Below are 7,793 nucleotides of genomic sequence, written 5' to 3'. Positions count from 1 at the left end.
TATTTGTCAAGCATATCTGACTCCAATTCCCAAGTAGACTCTTCTCCTCGAGGATTTATTCAAACCATGGACATTATAGATATAAACTCAATCCTAAGGACTCGCTCTCAACGGTCTAGGATTTGAATTGATCATTCCTCACAAAACAATTTGGATGGGGGCTCATTGGCTCCTAATCAATGACTTGGATCAAATTAGAAATATATCTTTGAACATTGACACGTAGAACATACACTATAAATTTGTTGCAACTGCTAACTCATGAGCAATTTCATCCATCTGTCTCGATATCTCGAATGGTTCCATATATTTAGAACTCAACTCATTTCTTCTCATCAAACCTAACCAATCTGTTCCAAGGTGAAACTTTTATCAATAACAACGATCCTATTTCTATATCCATACTCTTTCGATGCAAAACCATCTTCTTTCTTTGTCCATCCCGAGCTACTTCAATTCTTTTCCGAATCAACACCACTACGTCCTTGGTGCGCTGCATTGACTCAGGAGCTAACAACATTTTTACTCCTACTTTCTCTCAATAGAGTGAGGACTCACATTTATGTCCATACGAAGCTTCGCAAGGTAGCATTTCCTTACTAGCCTAATAACTGTTATTATAAGAAAACTCAGTCAACGGTAAGTGGTCACCTCAGTTTCCTTTTAGATCCAAAATATATACTCCCAACATATCTTATATTATTTGAACCGTCTTTTCTCTTGACCCTTCGTCTACGGATGATAGGCGGTGCTCATTTTCAATTTAGTTCCCAAATATTCGAACACCTCTTCCTTGTCTTCATCAGTTAAGACTGGAAAGTAATCTCATATCTTCACTTCTTCTCACCTTCAGATATTTGAACTTCACATTCCACTTTTTCCCTATTCCTTTATTAACTCCTTAGCGATTTTATTCACATTCAATCCTTTACTTCTATACAAGGCATCTGTTACTACACTGACCTTGCTTAAATGTTCGTTAATGGAATAATCAGAATCATTTGTTACTCTCAGCCAAAATTCATACTTGAAACTTAATATATAGTTGCTTTCCTTCTAATCTTCGTAGGGAAATCCTTGGGCGTTCGACATAGACATTCTTAGTCTTCGAACAGTTGAGGATGTTATCAATATGTATAATCATGCTTATCCAAGCACTCCTTATATATCATGTTCACTACTGATACACTTGTTACTCCAAATAACATTACCAAATATTGTGATGCCCATATTTCGTTTTAACTGTAGTCTTCGATACGTCCTCATGCTGGACCTTAAGTCAATCTCCGAGAAACAACGCATTCCTTCAATTAGGTTACATAAATAATCAATTATTGATAGGGTTATTGATTCTTGTTCGCCATTTTATTAAACTCCCGATAATCATTACACATTCTTATCATTTCATCCTTCTTTTCAGCAACATTTCTGGCACAACCCAAGGGACTATATCTGGTATGTTCACCTTCCTTACTAATATCTTTTACAATTATTGAGCTAATTATTTCGTCCTACTGATCTTTAAGGAAACTCCAGGGCATTCATATATTACTCAACTTTCTTCATCTTAAGCATTTTCTTCTTCGTATCTTTACACATGGTGGATCTACTTGATACCCATAGCTTATTAAATTCTTTCTTCGCATGATTGGAAGAGTTTCTTATCTTGCTCCTTCCTTTAGCAACTCACCCCACTAGTGACTTCCATACACTTTACTATTCACTTTTCCCGAATTAATCTTTGCCTTATGACAGGACAACCAATTCGTTACTAAAATCATATCAAACTCCTCTAGCTTTAAGGGTGTCAGATCAGCTGCACTGCGTCCGCATTCTAACCGCTCGATCCTTTGGTCACTCTAGAAGTTCTACCTCTAGCTGTGTTGGATGTCGGCCCTTGGGATGTAGTATCTTGAGTAACCGTTCCACACTCCTTGCAATATGCCCCACCTTCCTATAATGGTAACGAATAACTCCTGGATTTTTTGGATTACATTCCAATGCATAATGACCCTTATGACCACATTTGAAACATTGAGCATTCTTTGTTTTCAGATCTGAAAATCACATCAGAATCTAACTTAACCTAATTGGAACCAACTTCTATCTAACTAACAATTAGCTAGTAAAATTAACCAATTTTTGCTTTTATTTAACCAATTGAATATCAATCGAAATGCCAATAACACACCATAGTATACGTTGTATCTTTAAAAGTAGGGTATTTTTCCAAAAATTTGGGCAGCATTTCCTCTGTATTAGTGACTACCAGTTGGACTCAAGCCGACACCAATAATCAACCAACAACCATCACTAATACTGAAAAGCTTTTTAGCGTCGCACTTTAGGCGTCGGTTCTATAGGGATCTGTTGCTTAAACAATTTTTAAGCGTCGGTTGAAAGCCAGACCGACGCTTATTGTCATTTGCTTTGGATTTGTTGCGTCGGTTATTCATTTAGCCGTCGCTTTTGACTATTTATATGTGTCGGTTAACAAAATGCCGACACTTAAAATTATTTATAGTGTCACCTGTCTAAGTGCCGACGTTAAAGATAGTGCTTATAGTATCAGGTGCTACAATGTCGACGCTAAAGTTTTTGCCTAAAAGTGTCAGGTTATATGAACCGCCGATGTAGGTTGTATTTGTGTGTCGGCTTTTACAATGACGACCCTATAAGCTCCCTTCATGTTTTCAAGTCTGCTCCCCTTCCTCCAACTAATTACTATGTTTTATTAGTTTTTTGACAAGTAATCCTTAAATAGCTTAAATGGTGATTAATAAGTTACAAATTTTTTCGATTAAATAATTAACTAATTTCAGATAAGTAATGAATAAATAAATTTTAAATTAATATAAATATCATTAAAGATAATTATTTCGTGTAAAATTTATTATAAACATTTTTTATTCAAATGAGCATTTTTTTAAATGTATTTAAATTAAGTAAAAAATGGTGTTGGTACTCTAAAACAGATTTAATATTTAATATTTAATATTTAATATTTATTATATTTATAAATTTTATCCTTTTTATTATCCTTTTTTCATTTTTATAAACTTAAAATATAAATTTCCTCTATTAAGAAATTACTAAAATTTTATAATTGAGATACACTCAGTGACTCAGAATCAGCTATTTGGGTAGTTAGACAAAAGGGTTCAAAACTTCTGGCAAACTCCTCACTAATTTTTGAAAAATGTATCAGTTTCTCCCAAATCTCTGGCATTCCTCTCACATGTTCTTGCACCTTTGATAGTCTCAAAATTCCTCTTAAAAATTTCTCTCAATAAAAGCCCTAATAGAGGCGTAAGATTAGTAGTAAGATTTGCTGAAACTATTGTGCTGTTATCGCTAGTATCGTCTTGAATCTTGATATTGGAATACCCAATACTGGGATTTGCTAGTTCTTTTTGTTGCTATTGGGCTTGATTTCCTGGTATTCTCTCTTTAATATCGTTTCTCTATTTCCTGAATTGGGATTTAATTTGGATTTATACCACCAAATCTAATTTAATCTCTCCCTCCCTCCCTCCATCTCTCTCTCTACACACACACAAACGCACAAACACATACATTTCTTCTAGGTACTATCTCCACAACCAAATTTGTAATTTTTTATATAAATCTACACATTGTGTAATACTTTTTTTGTTTTATTATTCAGCATACATATAGATGCTTAGCTGAATGAGAGTAGAATTGGAATGTTTTTACTAGTTGGTTGATCAGAGGGAGGGAGGGAAGGGGTAGAGGGAAAGTTGGACTTGTTTATCCAATTAGTTAGCTGGTTAACCAAAAAGCACAGAACTGAAAGATACTTCACTGGGCTCACTTTTGAATTGTTTTAGAATATAATATTTTCTGTATCTAGATTATACCTTATTCGGCTAGTGTAGCTTTGCATCAATTTCATAATATTACACCAAATAAGTATGTTCGATAAGTTCAACGAAGATTATGGTATTTTTCATTGCCAATTGTAGGGATTTTAGTGTATATGTTTTATAATGAATGTACTACTAGAGTATTTTTTTCTAATTGCTCTTGCAACTCTATTTCCTGTTCTTCTCTGTTCTACTGCTTAGAATAATGTTTAATGTTTAATTCTTTTTCATTAGTTATTGATATATTTTCACAACTTCTATATCTTTCATCTTATAGAGTTGTGATTAGTATTCACATAGAAAGGAATTTCCAACTCAGATGGAGTAGACTATTTTTCATGTCCTTCCCGCTTTGAAAATAACTAGCTCACCCATCTTCTTTTTTACCAAGTGAAAAGTGAAATACATGAGAGTACTCTAATAATCCGTACTATCAGCTAACTATCACACTAAAGTCCCTGGTGCCCACAATGTGCTACAATGAGAGAGTTTAATGTGCACTATTATAGAAGAATAAATATACACATTTACTATACATCAAATGTTTTACATATTAACTTATAGTATACCCGACCATACCACTTTCTATTTTATATTTTATGACGCATGTATGTTCTTGTACCAAAATGCTTACTTATTTAAAAATAACCTTGTAGTTTCATTCCACCAGCTAAACATAATGGCTTCCACGACACAAAATATATGAATCAAAATATGAACACTGAATTCAGTATAAATGTGAATGATTTATAAGATTTCTTAACATCATTCTAGTCCAAAGCCTGCATTTTTTATCACAAATAAAAAATTTTAATTATTAGTGTAACATCTATGAAATATCACCTGTCCATTTTTATTTTTTGTCCAATACTAAATATTTTTTTTTGAACTACTGTTCTATGCAGTCACTTGATTTTTCCGTTGGTTTGATTTGGACAGTGTTATGTCATTGTGCTATTTTGAGGAGCTGAATGTAAAGGAAACAGCTCCATCTTTGGTGTCATTGGTTTTGTAACTTTTCCCAAACGGGCCAAATTGCTACTGATGCAGGTATGTTTCTTTCAGTACTGTTGGCTTGGAAATTGCCCGAGTTAGACAACCTTTGTGAAAAATTTTCCTTTCTAATTTGTGCTCAGCTCGAGGATTTACATAGACCGGTGATTGAACATGAAAAGCATTGATTTTTCAAGGACTTTTACTAGAACACACTCACTCTTTCTGTTCTAAAAGATGATCTGCGTGCAACTTCCTAATTCAGATAAAGGACCGCCCAGGTAGCCTGAAACATATGATTGTTTTTCAAGCATGTTCCAGATTCTGAATTATCATGCTCATTTGCAGCCCTTTTTTCAAGATTCTGAAATGAACATGGCTTATTTACTTGCTAATTTTTTATTAATTTACTTGCTCGTCTAAAACTTTGGAAATTATTAAAAGAATAATGACTTTCAAATTGATAAAAAAATTAAAATATTAGTATTGTTACTAAATATTATTAATATAATCCAGTAAGTATAAACATAAAAATTAAGATGATAGCATAGAGAATTAGAGATAAATTTGAATTGTGGGCAGCATGTATGTATAGAAATTTCATCATCTCATATTCTACTTGTTATTTGATGGTCAAGTGCAGCATTTTGATCAGATTGAAGAGCAAAAGTTTGACCTTTAATCTTTTTCCATGAATAGGGCTAAGTTGAAGAAGAAGTAGAGGGTGACACAGGGGTTACTATGGGTTTGCAAAACACAGTAACTATATTCAGAATTGGACTTAGTTTTTATTTTAACACTGCTAATTATAAAGTGAGACTCATCCAGGAATTCTATAATTGAGTATTCACAAAGTATAGCTAGATAGCTGATAAATAGAGTGTTGTGCAGGTTGTCTAGTAGATGAAGTTGGCTCTATAAAACAGGAAGCCTTTTGTAAGAAGGATCGTCAACAATTCTCTCTCTGAAAACCTACACAAGCTGTTCATTCGTATTTATATATCTATGTACTAAACATAAACACATGTGCAATTTGTAATAAAGTAAAACTAGAAAATATAGGATGAACATTTCTGATTTGGACTGATGAGAATGTACCTTGCAGGTACTTGTGATGGATCAAGATAGTACCATTTTCTAGTGCATTATCCAACAAAAAGAAAAGGACCAGAAGTTTGACGTTGTGCAAAGAATTGAAAAACAAAGTACTAAGAAATAATTTTTGGTAGTAGTCGGTGTATTTTTTGTTCTGTAAAAAATAAAGCATTATTTCTTTTATATTTAATTTAATTAGATTTCGGATCACATTTGTGTTATAATTTTGTTTTGGTAAACTTGTGAATGATGTTTGTTGTATCTTTATCACCGAATGTATTCGTATATATGATTGCAGGTTAGGGATTTTAATAAAAAAAACTATTTTTTTTAAAAAAATTAACTTTAGGCGTCGGTTGTTTAAGGTGCGATGCATTAACACCTATTATATGTGTCGGCATTTTCAAGAGCCGATGCTATATGTTTGTACAATAGGCGACGGGTTTTAAGTGAACTAACGCTGTTAAAGCATCATATGTATCGGGTAATGCTTTTGAGCGTCGGTTTTTTAGCCGCCATAAGTCAAATTTAGGCGTAACCTTTTTAACCGTCGCAGAAAACCCATACATATAGCGTCCCCTACATAGACTATGCCTAAACACCGACGCTACATACCCATTTTAACCGACGCTAAACGTCAAATTTGTACTAGTGCATATCAATTCATTACCATCAACAAAACCACAGTACTGATCCACATTCACTATTAGACTCGACTTTCATGGCAGCCGTTGACTATTATCCTTCCATCTGAACTTTCACGGCCAGACTCGCTTTCTCGAGAAAAGAAACTAGAAACCTCTACCAGAAATGGCCAGCGATACCTATATACAAGGGAGACTTACTACAAGCTAGGACAGTTCCAGCCAATCCTCAACATACATAAGGGTTACGCTTCTGAAACCCTTGATTGAGCTCATAGACTCACTACTCTGATTGAGTTGTTGACTCACATCTATATATACACCTTCCTATTCCCTTTTGACTCTACTCTTAACCTAAATCAGGGACTCAAACATGTAGCTCTGATACCAACTGTGACGGCCTCAACCCCGGGGTCAGGAGTTGACGTCATCAATAACAATAATAACAACATAACATAATCCAACTCAACGTTATTATATGAACACAACCCTTTTTTCCAAGATCTTTTCCAGGTTTAAGTAAGACTTAGGTTACAAACATCACCAAACCACCTTCCTAAAGACAATCCTGACAATACTATCTTAGTACAATAACTCAACAGACCCACTTTGGTCCAACACAACTACCTCAGAGGAGCCTGACACGGAAGGAACTGAAACTCTGCCCCGACTACCACTGAAGAATCTCCTAGGTATCTGCAATACATATATAAAACATTTTGCAAGGGTGAGCAATCAATTGCTCAGCTGTACCACTATATGAATAATAATCAAAAACAGTTTATGATAGAGAGTTATAGGAACATAAATCATAACTTGCTAGAAAACAAGTAAAACGTGTGTGAACTTGATATCAAAACTAGCATACTCTGTAAAACCAAATCAACAGTTGTGTGTTGTGCATAAATACCAGAGTTCACTTTTAGTATGCTACTTTCATTTTCAAATCTTCTGTCCCATCGCAGGACCCACAAAACCAGTTGTCCCATTACGGGGACCCAAAACCATTTGTTCCGTTACGGGAACCATAAAATTTGTCCCATCACAGGACCTATAAAACTTATCCCATCACAGGACCTATAAAACTTGTTCCTCTCCAGGAACCTCAAAAATCAATTGCTCAGATATAAAAGTATTGGATGATCCATGGTGAGACAGCTGATCAGGCTATCTC

The 7,793-nt window shown here is 34.3% G+C and overlaps 1 long non-coding RNA gene across 1 annotated transcript; it reads left to right on the top strand.

Annotated features, from left to right (window-relative positions):
• Positions 1-3,191: 3,191 nt before the first annotated feature.
• Positions 3,192-6,118, top strand: LOC141706134 (uncharacterized). Its single transcript, XR_012568661.1, has 4 exons — positions 3,192-3,439; positions 4,827-4,937; positions 5,024-5,161; positions 5,986-6,118. It is a non-coding gene; the product is annotated as an uncharacterized LOC141706134 (long non-coding RNA).
• The last annotated feature ends 1,675 nt before the right edge of the window (positions 6,119-7,793 follow it).

Source organism: Apium graveolens, chromosome 2 (genome assembly GCF_009905375.1).
Source record: "Apium graveolens cultivar Ventura chromosome 2, ASM990537v1, whole genome shotgun sequence".
NCBI classification, from domain to species: Eukaryota; Viridiplantae; Streptophyta; class Magnoliopsida; order Apiales; family Apiaceae; genus Apium; species Apium graveolens.
This window is presented reverse-complemented; position numbering and strand designations above follow the sequence as displayed.